We start from the raw sequence: 12846 nt of genomic DNA on the forward strand, positions 1-12846 counted from the left end.
ACGGCGCTAGAGTGCCACAATCCCCACATGGATACAGACAGTTGGAGACGTTCAGTATTTCAGATGGTAAAAGACATCAGATGCTCTCAAACTGATAAATGTGTTAACTGCAGCTCGTCTGGGGACGCGAGTTACAAAGAAATGGTGACTTGATTTCCATGACTTCACTGTCTACACCTTCCATTTTCCAAAATAAAGCAGATCAGTGTCTTCCGCCTGGCTGTGTATGACACAAACATCAGGATCGTGCTGTTATATAAGTGTAATGATGTGTAACTACTGGTTGATAAGGGGCTTGTAAAGAAGTTTAATAAAAACAGAGAATTAAACATTCCTGCCAGTCACAAATAGAAAACTGCAGATATTCATATTAACTTGTTTTGAACACTATTAATCATCAAACTAAGGATTTGTTTGATATATTCTTGGATGCTGGAGATAAGCGATATGAAGATGTCCCATTGGGAATTGTTCACAGTTTTATTGCGTAGATTATACAATAAAATGGTTAATATTATTCGATAATGAACACACAATGCTTTAAATATATTTAAATATATTCGCATCATGATGTTGAGACCTACCTGACCATGATCTGGTAAATAAATAAATAAAGAGAAGAAGAAGAAGAGTAAGTTAACTGCATCAGGACAACTTGGACTGTAAATAACATGGAACAAATAGAAGCTACCATCGTGAACTAAGCAGTTAAAATATATCTGCAACGATTAGTCGATTCAAACAGAAACAAGTATTTTAATAAGCCATTAAAAGCAGTCGCAGAAAATGCTGTTGAATTCCTGCTTCCTGCTTTTCATTGGTGTTTTGTTTTTATCATATTAAAGTGAACATCTTTGGGTTTTTCACTGACAAACAAGACATCTGAACCAACTTTGAGAAACTCGGATGAATATTTTCCATAATTTTCTGACTGATTATAAACGATTAATTTTGTAATCTAGAAAATATAAAGAACTGGAGGCTGTGTTTGACAAAGACCTGACCGTCCTCTGCTGTTAATCTGCAGGTCAGGAACGTGCCAATGATCCTCTAATCCTGACAAGATTCAATCTGCACGTGTGATACCTCCAGAATAGACAAACCGTATACAAACATTATGCAAAGCAGACCACCTTGTAAAATCTGCACTTCGAGATCAGCCCCCCCCCCCCCCCCCCCCCCCAAAAAAAAAAGAAAGCTCCCCAACTAAACTAATTCACTCCATCCTCCCTCCGTATCGTGCAACAGTCGTTAATCTGAGTGAGACGGGACAGACCAAACAAACACACACAAAATACATTCCCAAAAATCTGCGGTCCAGATGCGCTCGGCACACATACCACAGCTGCACTAACATTGCTTTCTGCAACAAGATGGCCTGTCATTAACGCCGAGTGCCGCGCCGGATGCGCACTGTCAACCCCCCCCTCTACCACCCCCCCATAACCCCCAGCAGCGTCTGTATCCCATCATTCCTCTCTCTTTTAAACATCCTCACACTCATCAGCCTGAGGTTATGAGGCTTGTGGCACGCGTGCTGCATTCCTGGGAGGTGATGCGAAACAGAAATGCATTAAATTCCCGATCTGGAATCCATCGCAGGGGGTGTGTGTGTTTGAGAAGAGCAAGGGGGGGGGGGGCTCTCACTGCCCCCTTGAGTACCAGAGCATCTGAGATACAAAGGGTCTGAAGATGTCTGAGGAATTCAAAATATATAGGGCTCGAAAGTTTCAGGAATTCTGGGTATTTACAGCGAATGGGGTTGTAGAGGTTTACGGAGCAGAGGGGTTCTCTTGGGACAGTAAAACAAAACGCCTGCAGAACATTTACCTTCCTTCACAGTATCGCATATGACAATTCATGGACCCCAGGGGTGTGATACGGGCGTATTAAAAGTTCAGTGAAGCATCTGGCGAGAGAGTAGACAAAAATAGCATATCACTGCGTCTTTGCATTATAGATATCTACGGAAGATTAAAAGGTCCCTGGAGGATTCCTGTGAGGGTCAACGACGCAAACAGATGTCCTCCCTCCTCCTCATAAAAAGGAGAAACAGAGAAAGTGGGTCCAGAGAGTGAGAAATTAACAGCAGCATTCCACTTCACACCACCAGCAAAGACTATTACTGTAAAGAGCTGCTCTGACTCGCCGGTGGAATTTCAGCTTCAACCTTATTTCACCTGCATGTCATCTCTCTTCTCCACCAGCCACATGTTTCTCCGCATCGCCCCCTGACATTTCACAACATCACATTACTGTTGGATTTGTGTAATGTGGGACTTGCACCAATGACTGAAGGTTTTAGTTTAGAGATTTCGTGAGGTTCAAGGGTGCAAGGAGACGGAATTTGGGACAAAGGATCTGGCTCCAATCAGCGCATCTGACTGAGGTTGACTATGCACCCACAGGAAGGCTGAGCCCGAGGCCACAGCGGGGAAATCAAACCCATCTTTCTCAATTGTTCATTCCAGATATAAATATCTTTTGACAATGCAGAGCCAAGCTAAACGTGAGCCGTGTAGCACTCTGACCTGCCATTTGTATTTTTACCCTCATACCTCTGACCTCAGAGGTTACTGTGGATACATGTACTTGCACAAGCACACTTAGTCATAAGCAAATGTATGCTGTGTGAATGTCTGCATGCACCATTCATGTATCCAGGTGTGAACTCGATGCATGCATGTACGTGTATGTATTCATGTGTGCTGCTTCTTCTTCTTGTTATTATTATTATTATTATTATTATTATTATTATTATTATTATTATTATTATTATTATTATTATTATTATTATTATTATTGTTATTGTTATTCTTGATTACTTCTTCTTCTTATTATTAATTATTAATTACTTATTATTATTATTATTATTATTATTGAAAACTTATTATTATTATTATTATTATTATTATTATTCTTGATTACTTCTTCTTCTAGATTACTTCTTCTTCTTCTTCTTCTTGATTACTTCTTCTTCTTCTTCTTCTTCTTGATTACTTCTTCTTCTTCTTCTTCTAGATTACTTCTTCTTGATTACTTCTTCTTCTTGATTACTTCTTCTTCTTCTTCTTCTAGATTACTTCTTCTTGATTACTTCTTCTTCTTCTAGATTACTTCTTCTTCTTCTTCTTCTTCTTCTAGATTACTTCTTCTTCTTCTTCTTCTTCTAGATTACTTCTTCTTCTTCTTCTTCTAGATTACTTCTTCTTCTTCTTGATTACTTCTTCTTGATTACTTATTATTATTATTATTATTCTTGATTACTTCTTCTTCTTCTTCTAGATTACTTCTTATTATAATTCTTGATTACTTCTTCTTCTTCTTCCTGATTACTTCTTCTTCTTCTAGATTACTTCTTCTTCTTGATTACTTCTTCTTATTATTATTCTTCACCTCATCAACATTGCGTGAAAGTCTGGGACAGTGCCTAGGGGTTGGCAGACCGGGGTGGTGGTTCCCCTATTTAAAAAGGGGGACCAGAGAGTGTGTGCCAACTACAGGGGTACCACACTTCTCAGCCTCCCTGGTAAAGTCTACTCCAAGGTACTGGAAAGGAGGGTTCGGCCGGTAGTCGAACCTCTGATTGAAGAGGAACAATGCGGATTCCGTCCTGGTCGTGGAACAACAGACCAACTCTTCACTCTCGCAAGGATCCTGGAGGGGGCCTGGGAGTACGCCCATCCGGTCTACATGTGTTTTGTGGATCTGGAGAAGGCGTATGACCGGGTCCCCCGGGTGATACTGTGGGAGGTGCTGCGGGAGTATGGGGTGAGGGGGTCACTTTTGAGGGCCATCCAATCCCTGTACGCCCAAAGCGAGAGTTGTGTCCGGATGCTCGGCAGTAAGTCGGACTCGTTTCCAATGAATGTTGGCCGCCAAGGCTGCGCTTTATCACCAATCCTGTTCGTGATTTTCATGGACAGGATATCGAGGCGTAGTCGTGGAGGAGAGGGGTTGCAGTTCGGTGACCTGAGGATCTCATCGCTGCTCTTTGCAGATGATGTGGTCCTTATGGCATCATCGGTCTGTGACCTTCAACAGTCACTGGATCGGTTCGCAGCCGAGTGTGCAGCGGTTGGGATGAGGATCAGCACCTCTAAATCTGAGGCCATGGCTCTCAGCAGGAAACCGGTGGATTGCCTACTCCGGGTAGGGAATGAGCCATTACCCCAAGTGAAGAAGTTCAAGTATCTCGAGGTCTTGTTCGTGAGTGAGGGGACGATGGAGCGAGAGATTGGCCGGAGAATCGGAGCAGCGGGGGCGGTATTACAGTCACTTTACCGCACCGTTGTGACGAAAAGAGAGCTGAGCCAGAAGGCAAAGCTCTCAATATACCGGTCGATCTTCGTTCCTACCCTCACCTATGGTCATGAAGGCTGGGTCATGACCGAAAGAACTAGATCACGGGTACAAGCGGCCGAAATGTGTTTTCTCAGACGGGTGGCTGGCGTCTCCTTTAGAGATAGGGTGAGAAGCTCAGCCATCCGTGAGAGACTCGGAGTAGAGCCGCTGCTCCTTTACGTTGAAAGGATCCAGTTGAGGTGGTTCGGGCATCTAGTAAGGATGCCACCTGGGCGCCTCCCTAGGGAGGTGTTCCAGGCACGTCCAGCTGGGAGGAGACCCCGGGGAAGACCCAGGACTCTGTGGAGAGATTATATCTCCTCACTGGCCTGGGAACGCCTCAGGATCCCCCAGTCGGAGCTGGAGGATGTGGCCTGGAGAAGGGAAGATTGGGGTTCCTTACTGGAGCTGCTGCCCCCGCGACCCGATCCCGGATAAGCGGTAGACTATGGATGGATTATTATTCTTGATTACTTCTTCTTCTTCTAGATTAACTTCTTCTTCTTGATTACTTCTTCTTCTAGATTACTTATTATTATTATTATTATTCTTGATTACTTCTTCTTCTTCTTCTTCTTCTTCTAGATTACTTCTTCTTCTTCTTGATTACTTCTTCTTCTTCTTCTAGATTACTTCTTCTTCTTCTTCTTGATTACTTCTTCTTCTTCTTCTAGATTACTTCTTCTTCTAGATTACTTCTTCTTATTATTATTATTATTATTATTATTCTTGATTACTTATTCTTCTAGATTACTTCTTCTTCTTGATTACTTCTTCTTATTATTATTCTTGATTACTTCTTCTTCTAGATTACTTATTATTATTATTATTATTACTATTCTCGATTACTTCTTCTTCTAGATTACTTATTATTATTATTATTATTATTATTATTCTTGATTACTTCTTCTTCTTCTTCTAGATTACTTCTTCTTCTTCTTGATTACTTCTTCTTCTTCTAGATTACTTATTATTATTATTATTATTATTATTCTTGATTACTTCTTCTTCTTCTTCTAGATTACTTCTTCTTCTTCTTCTAGATTACTTCTTCTTCTTCTTGATTACTTCTTCTTCTTCTAGATTACTTCTTCGTCTTGATTACTTCTTCTTCTTCTTCTTCTAGATTACTTCTTCTTCTTCTAGATTACTTCTTCTTCTTTTTATTATTATTATTATTATTCTTGATTACTTCTTCTTCTTCTAGATTACTTATTCTTCTTGATTACTTATTATTCTTCTTCTTCTAGATTACTTCTTCTTCTTGATTACTTCTTCTTCTTCTAGATTACTTATTATTATTATTATTATTATTATTATTATTCTTGATTACTTCTTCTTCTTCTAGATTACTTATTATTATTATTATTATTATTATTATTATTATTATTCTTGATTACTTCTTCTAGATTACTTCTTTTTATTATTATTCTTGATTACTTCTTCTTCTAGATTACTTCTTCTTCTTGATTACTTCTTCTTCTAGATTACTTCTTCTTCTTCTTCTAGATTACTTCTTCTAGATTACTTCTTTTTATTCTTCTTCTTGATTACTTCTTCTTCTTCTTCTTCTGCTAGATTATTTCTTCTTCTTCTTGATTACTTCTTCTAGATTACTTCTTCTTCTTGATTACTTCTTCTTCTTCCAGATTACTTCTTCTTCTTCTAGATTACTTCTTCTTCTAGATTACTTCTTCTTGATTACTTCTTCTTCTTCTAGATTACTTCTTCTTGATTACTTCTTCTTCTTCTAGATTACTTCTTCTTCTTCTTCTAGATTACTTCTTCTTCTTGATTACTTCTTCTTCTTCTAGATTACCTTTTCTTCTTCTTCTAGATTACTTCTTCGTCTTGATTACTTCTTCTTCTTCTAGATTACTTCTTCTTCTTCTAGATTACTTCTTATTATTATTATTATTATTATTATTATTCTTGATTACTTCTTCTTCTTCTAGATTACTTTTTCTTCTTCTTCTAGATTACTTCTTCTTCTTGATTACTTCTTCTTCTAGATTACTTCTTCTTCTTCTTCTGCTAGATTATTTCTTCTTCTTCTAGATTACTTCTTCTAGATTACTTCTTTTTATTCTTCTTCTTGATTACTTCTTCTTCTTCTTCTGCTAGATTATTTCTTCTTCTTCTTGATTACTTCTTCTAGATTACTTCTTCTTCTTGATTACTTCTTCTTCTTCAGATTACTTCTTCTTCTTGATTACTTCTTCTTGATTACTTCTTCTTCTTCTAGATTACTTCTTCTTCTTCTTCTAGATTACTTCTTCTTCTTGATTACTTCTTCTTCTTCTAGATTACTTTTTCTTCTTCTTCTTCTAGATTTCTTCTTCTTCTTCTTCTTCTAGATTACTTCTTCTGCTTCTAGATGACTTCTTCTTCTTCTTCTTCTAGATTACTTCTTCTTCTTCTTGATTACTTCTTCTTCTTCTTCTTCTGCTAGATTATTTCTTCTTCTTCTTGATTACTTCTTCTAGATTACTTCTTCTTCTTGATTACTTCTTCTTCTTCCAGATTACTTCTTCTTCTTCTAGATTACTTCTTCTTCTTGATTACTTCTTCTTCTTCTTCTAGATTACTTTTTCTTCTTCTTCTAGATTTCTTCTTCTTCTTCTTCTAGATTACTTCTTCTTCTTCTTCTAGATTACTTCTTCTTCTTCTAGATTACTTCTTCTTCCAGATTACTTCTTCTTCTTGATTACTTCTTCTTCTTCTTCTTCTTCTTCTTCTTCTTCTTCTTCTTCTCGATTACTTCTTCTCAAAAACCCATAAATAATGCAGCATGGCACACAACTAAATATCAACACCTAAATGTGCTACAGATGCACACAGCAGGCTGAATTTAAAAATAAAGTTAGCATCTATGAGCTGCAATAAGGCAGCAGTGAGGTTGTCTACTCTATCTGTGAGGAATGCTTTACGTGACAAGATAGAAATACTTCAAAAGTAATTGTCTCATCCTCTTCCTCCCCCATGAACACAAAAGAATGTTAGGCAAGGCGCAAATATAAAACATAAGTGTTTCTGTGAAAAAAATCCATGCAACCCCCATGGACTGCGCTGATCTCCTGCCAGCACATGAAGTTCTTCCTTTTTTCAGCTGAAACCGTCTGACTCATCATAACGGAGCCAAGTTTGGAGCTGGCCTCCTACCAGAGCATTGTTTACCAGCATCCTACTTAATTGCACAGAGTATATGAAACCGTGCTAAAAATACCCAGGGTGCAGAAGGCTTCAAAGGAAGTGAGTGAACGAGGCAGCAGAGCTCTTCTCTTCTCTTCTGAAAGGCAGAGTGCTTGATGAGGCGGAGAATTAATGACCTGCACGCTCTTGTATCATCATCCCTTCCCTCAATACGCACCCTTTCTCTCCCTCTGGGATAAGTGTGTGTCAAATATGTCAAAAAATATGTATGACTCAAAGGAGGGAATGGCAGCTAATCTTAACTGCTGCAGTGAAAACACCGGCCTGAAGCTTCACCACCTGCACAACACCTCCCTTATTGCCTTTGTCAAAGCATCACAATGTATCTTGAGTATCCATGGAAGTTAATTTGATTTCTCAAAACATTATGTCATATTTTTTTCAAAATGTCAGAACATAATGTAATGAGACACACCCACTGTAACCCTGTCTAGATAAGCGAATAAATCACTTTTACATACAAGTTACAACAGAAATGTTATTAGCTTCGAATGTAGTAATACTTCCATAACATTTCAAACACGGCACAGGTCTGAAGTGAAGGCCGTCAGATTAACCTGAAGGCTGCAGCAGCACAAGGTTGAGTATGGACGAGTAGGAACACTGTTAAAATCAGTTTCATCAAAAATAAAACACTGTGAATGAGCTCATTTGAAGTTGTTGTTAAGATTGTTCTCATGTAGGAAAAGTTTATAATGTATTTTCCTCTCAGCATTAAAAATCAACTTTACAAAAACGAGTTCTGTCAAGTGTTCAGACTTCTGGCATCGACTTGGTACCGAAGTATCTGTTCCTGTGACATTCCTGCAGCACAGTGTGCCATCTAATAACGTTGAAATATGCATAAGATCCATTACTAACGCAGGACAGAGAACACCCTTCGGTCATCTGATAACTTTATAAGTCACCAACACCGCTCCATCAAATACCAGCTGCCAAATATCACACAAACATCGAGGCTCTTTCCGTAAATGCTCTGTCATGTCTGCTTAAAGCGAGAGCAACATTTACATAATTGACAAACATGTCTCTGTGACAAAAAGCCGCCGCTTTAACACAGATGAAGCAAGAGATGTTACTCAACCAAACCTTTAGAACCTCTAAAACAACTATTTGAAAGAGCTTGTCTAAAATAAATAAAAAAAAGAAAACACATTCCTCGAGTTAATCAATCCATCTCCCCACATAATTTGAAAGTGATGCCTTTAACCACAAGTCCTAATGAAGACAATGTGACAGTAATCCTGAGGAGCAAAAGAAAGTGGCGATAAACTCTCCAATTTTAATGAAGTGTTACAATCGTTTAGCTCTCAGGAGAGCCAGAGTCTCGCATCAAAGGGTCTGAGTCACTCAGCGGGGAGCCTCGGGTGAGTGATGGCCAGCGATAATCGCCAGGTTTTGTTTTTTGATCCGCTATCAACGCAGCATTGGGCAGAGACGGGCCTTTCAGCATGCGAGGCATCCGTGACAGCGGATGACTCATGGCAGCAGAATGTGATGGAGCAGGAAACATCACTTGCAATTACACTGTTAACTTCACGGGGTTAACTATAGTAAACATGCTATTTTCGAAACACGTTTATGGGCCACTTGTGGGACATCCATCTGCTGGAATTGGAGAAGACAATGTGGAATAAAGCTCCAAAACATCTTGCAAATGTAAGCTACGTTTGCTTTGCGTGTTGTCTTAGTACAGAAATAAAAAAGATTAACAATTGCAGACAGCAATCCTCGCAGTTAGTTTAATTGGCGACAAGACAAGGAATGTATTAGTGTTAGATGCACATATGCAAATACACAGCTAGGTTTAAGAGAAGGGAGGCGACAACACATAGTAGCATGAAGGTCAACAAACACAACTTGACTCTACCTGAATAAAATGTAAGACATCTTTTAAGTAATTAGGCTTTGAAAGGCTTTGTTTTGTCTTTGTTTGTTAGTGTGACTCATGCAGACTACACGCACGATGAGACTACGACTACTTTCTATAAATATTTAAAAGGAGTAAGAAGTGAGATATCTATTGACCAACGAATGAAATGAGCAATATGTCTGCTGGTGGTTGACAGTGTTGTTGATCAACATCGATGCTGGCATTTAAAATCCGTTTTCCATGATGCACCCCACGCACTGGAATTTCAGGACTCCAAATCGGTTCCTGACGTATTTGCACTTTCAACACAACAATGAAAGACAAGTGAGGATGCAATAATACCAGAAACGACGGTTATAAATCGTAGATATGTCAGTTATAGGTCAATATATATATATATATATATATATATATATATATATCGTCCTCCTGTAAAAAGGTAACGTAAGTAATGTAATTCATCGTTATTCAAAAAACATCTGAAGACTTTAATTAGTAAAGATCTATAACGCTTCACGGATTTCATTGTAATGCTTGTAATCATAAACTTCTATGTCCATTAAACTTTGATTAATTATGCATCCTTTTAATCTTTTAAACCTTTTTCAGGCGTAATTTTGGCCTCAAACCAAACTGCACAATGCTCAAACGTCTTACCGTCTATATACATTTATATAAACTATAAACTGAACTACAGTGTGTTTGATTTGTATCTTAATTAATTAATTAATTAATTAATTAATTATATTCAGGCGTCATTTCTTTCTCTCAAAAACTATTTTGTGTCATTTTAAAGTACAAATCGATCAATTAAGTTGCATAACTCTAAAAAACTAAAACAGTAACATATATATATATATATATATATATATGTATATATATATATATATATATATATATATATATATATATATATATATATGTATATATATATGTATATATATATATATATATGTATATATATATATATGAACTCATGTCAGTTGACCACGACCCTCACCACTTTGGTTAATTGGTTAATGTGATCATGCTAACGCTATAACATGAGATGGTGAACATGGTCATCTGTACACCTGCTAAACATCAGCAGAATAATAGTATTGGCACGTTTGATGCTCGGACTCATTCAAAGCAACAATGATGCTAAAACCTTTAAGAAGAGACGTTTGTTTCTTGAGCCGTCAGAACATCTGGTGTGTGATTAAGTCAAAAGGAGGAACGGCACCATTGCAACACGCCACTTTTTTGGGAAACACTGACAGTGCTTTTAAGAGGCACTTGTCAAAGCCTGTAACAAAAAGGTCAGAGCATCAGATAAACTAACATCTGTGGCTTAATGTGTTGAGATTTCTGGCCTTCAAATGTAACTATCTGCTTTGTTTTGGAACAATATCTTGCCCCCACCCCCACCGGTATTCTGACACGCTACTCACATTTCTAACTGCCTAATAATGGAAAAACAATGCTACGATGAAGCTACTATCACGTTAGCCAACACCGTCCGCTCTCACGCAGCATCAAAATGTGCAGATTGTATGTCATCTCGTGGAGAATCACCTATGAAGGGCTGTGAGGTCTGACTGCCAAAAGCACACCAGATGGGTACCACAGGAAGCATGCACGAGGCAGTAAGAGGCCAAATGGCTGTGTAACTGTAACAAATCAGAAATTCAATACCCAGATACAATTTAACATGGAATCTCTTGTACACCAGAGTCAAACGAGACCAACGTTAACTTTTGAGTCCAGCGTTCTCTGCAAAGAGAAGGAACTCTGCATCTCTAGACGCTCGTCTCTACCACGGCTCAGTGTGTGATGAAAGGCAGATTTATCTTTGAATATGTAAAGCTAATTTAGAGGTTTGCCAAAAGTCAGGAAGTCTGTCGAGCCATCATCTACTGTATCTTGCTACAGTTTTACTTTTGTAAGTATTTATTTGTGTATTTAGATGCATGAGGTTGTGCATTTCTTTAATTCATTAATTGATTAATCGTGTGACGTTTCAGGTATTAGTAAGACGAAACTAGCTGCAGGTGTTGGTGATGATTCTGTGTCTTTTCATCACCTTGTCATGTCAGCCCCTCCTGGACGACCCGGAGGCTTCTTCACGCCAGGTGGGATGTGAAATCTCTTCAAGGGGGGGGGGTCACCTTTAACTGGACTTCCTTGATTCCTTCAAGATGCTCCTCAACCTGTCGCACACCCTGAGAGGAAAACATAATTTGGTCGTGCGAATGTGCAACCTCAAGATCCTGACCCTAAGGGAGGGTTCAGACCTACATGACACCAGAGCAGCTTAAATGCTCATCGGCGTCAATTCTCCAAGTCTCTAAACTAAAGGGATGAACACAACTCTAATCCAAAGATATTCCCTCATCACGCATAGATGGCCTGAAGGGCGTCTCAATTAAGAACAGACCCCCGTAATCAGTGATGTCGATGCATCCAGTGTGTATGAAGTAATATGTAAACATGTGGACCGCACTTAAATCCAGGTCGGCCATTTTCTCTCTGTAGTGTGAGAATCAAAGCGTGCTCCTGACATGACATCTTACAAGTTGTGTCGCCGTGTCGCCGTGTGGGTAATGGGCAAGTTGGGGGTCCAACAAGACTAAATGCCTTTGATGCAACTTATCTGTGTCATTTTTCAGGTTTGTTATAAACGTCAGATTCAATTCAGTTTTCTTATTATATCACATTTGGTTTGTAGAAAAATAAATAAAATGTTCTTTGTATGTTGCACTTATATTGGTTTGGCTTATTTGCAGCTAATAGTTGAATTTGCATTCTATTGTTTCTGTTTGTTGCACTTTTGCTTGGCTTATTTGAAGCTGTTGTTCTGCACTTAAAGGATTTCACCTGTTTGAAGCTGATGTACAAGATTCTGTTGCCTCATGATTGTCGCTTTGGACAAAAGCGTCAGCTAAATGAACTGTAATGTAACATATTTAGTTAATAAAGTTTTTACATTTGGGATTTTACTTGTTAAATGTTCAGATACGTTGTCAACATACATGAATATAATTGATATAACACCAAACACGAGTTTAACACAACAATTTGTCATAAAAGACATTTTATTGGGGACCCTCTTAAATGAGCACCTGCGGGTCGACATCACTGTGTAACGCTCAAACTCCTTCACTCAAAAAGCCCACAATGCATCACTTTGACAGTAGATGAAGCCAGTAAGACAAGACACACAACTGTGTATTTCCTGTCATGCACCACATTATAAAAACAGTGCTACATAGACGGTACGATCATGACCTTGATCTCTGCGCCAAAATCAAGTCTCTCTCTGAACAATGTCACAACAATACTGGAACAGAGAACAGGACTCCACACATCAATCACAAGACACAAGATTGACTTTATATTCTGCCTCATCCGGCTTTCAGAGAAGCTGTTGAGAC

Source organism: Cottoperca gobio, chromosome 6 (assembly GCF_900634415.1).
Source record: "Cottoperca gobio chromosome 6, fCotGob3.1, whole genome shotgun sequence".
NCBI classification, from domain to species: Eukaryota; Metazoa; Chordata; class Actinopteri; order Perciformes; family Bovichtidae; genus Cottoperca; species Cottoperca gobio.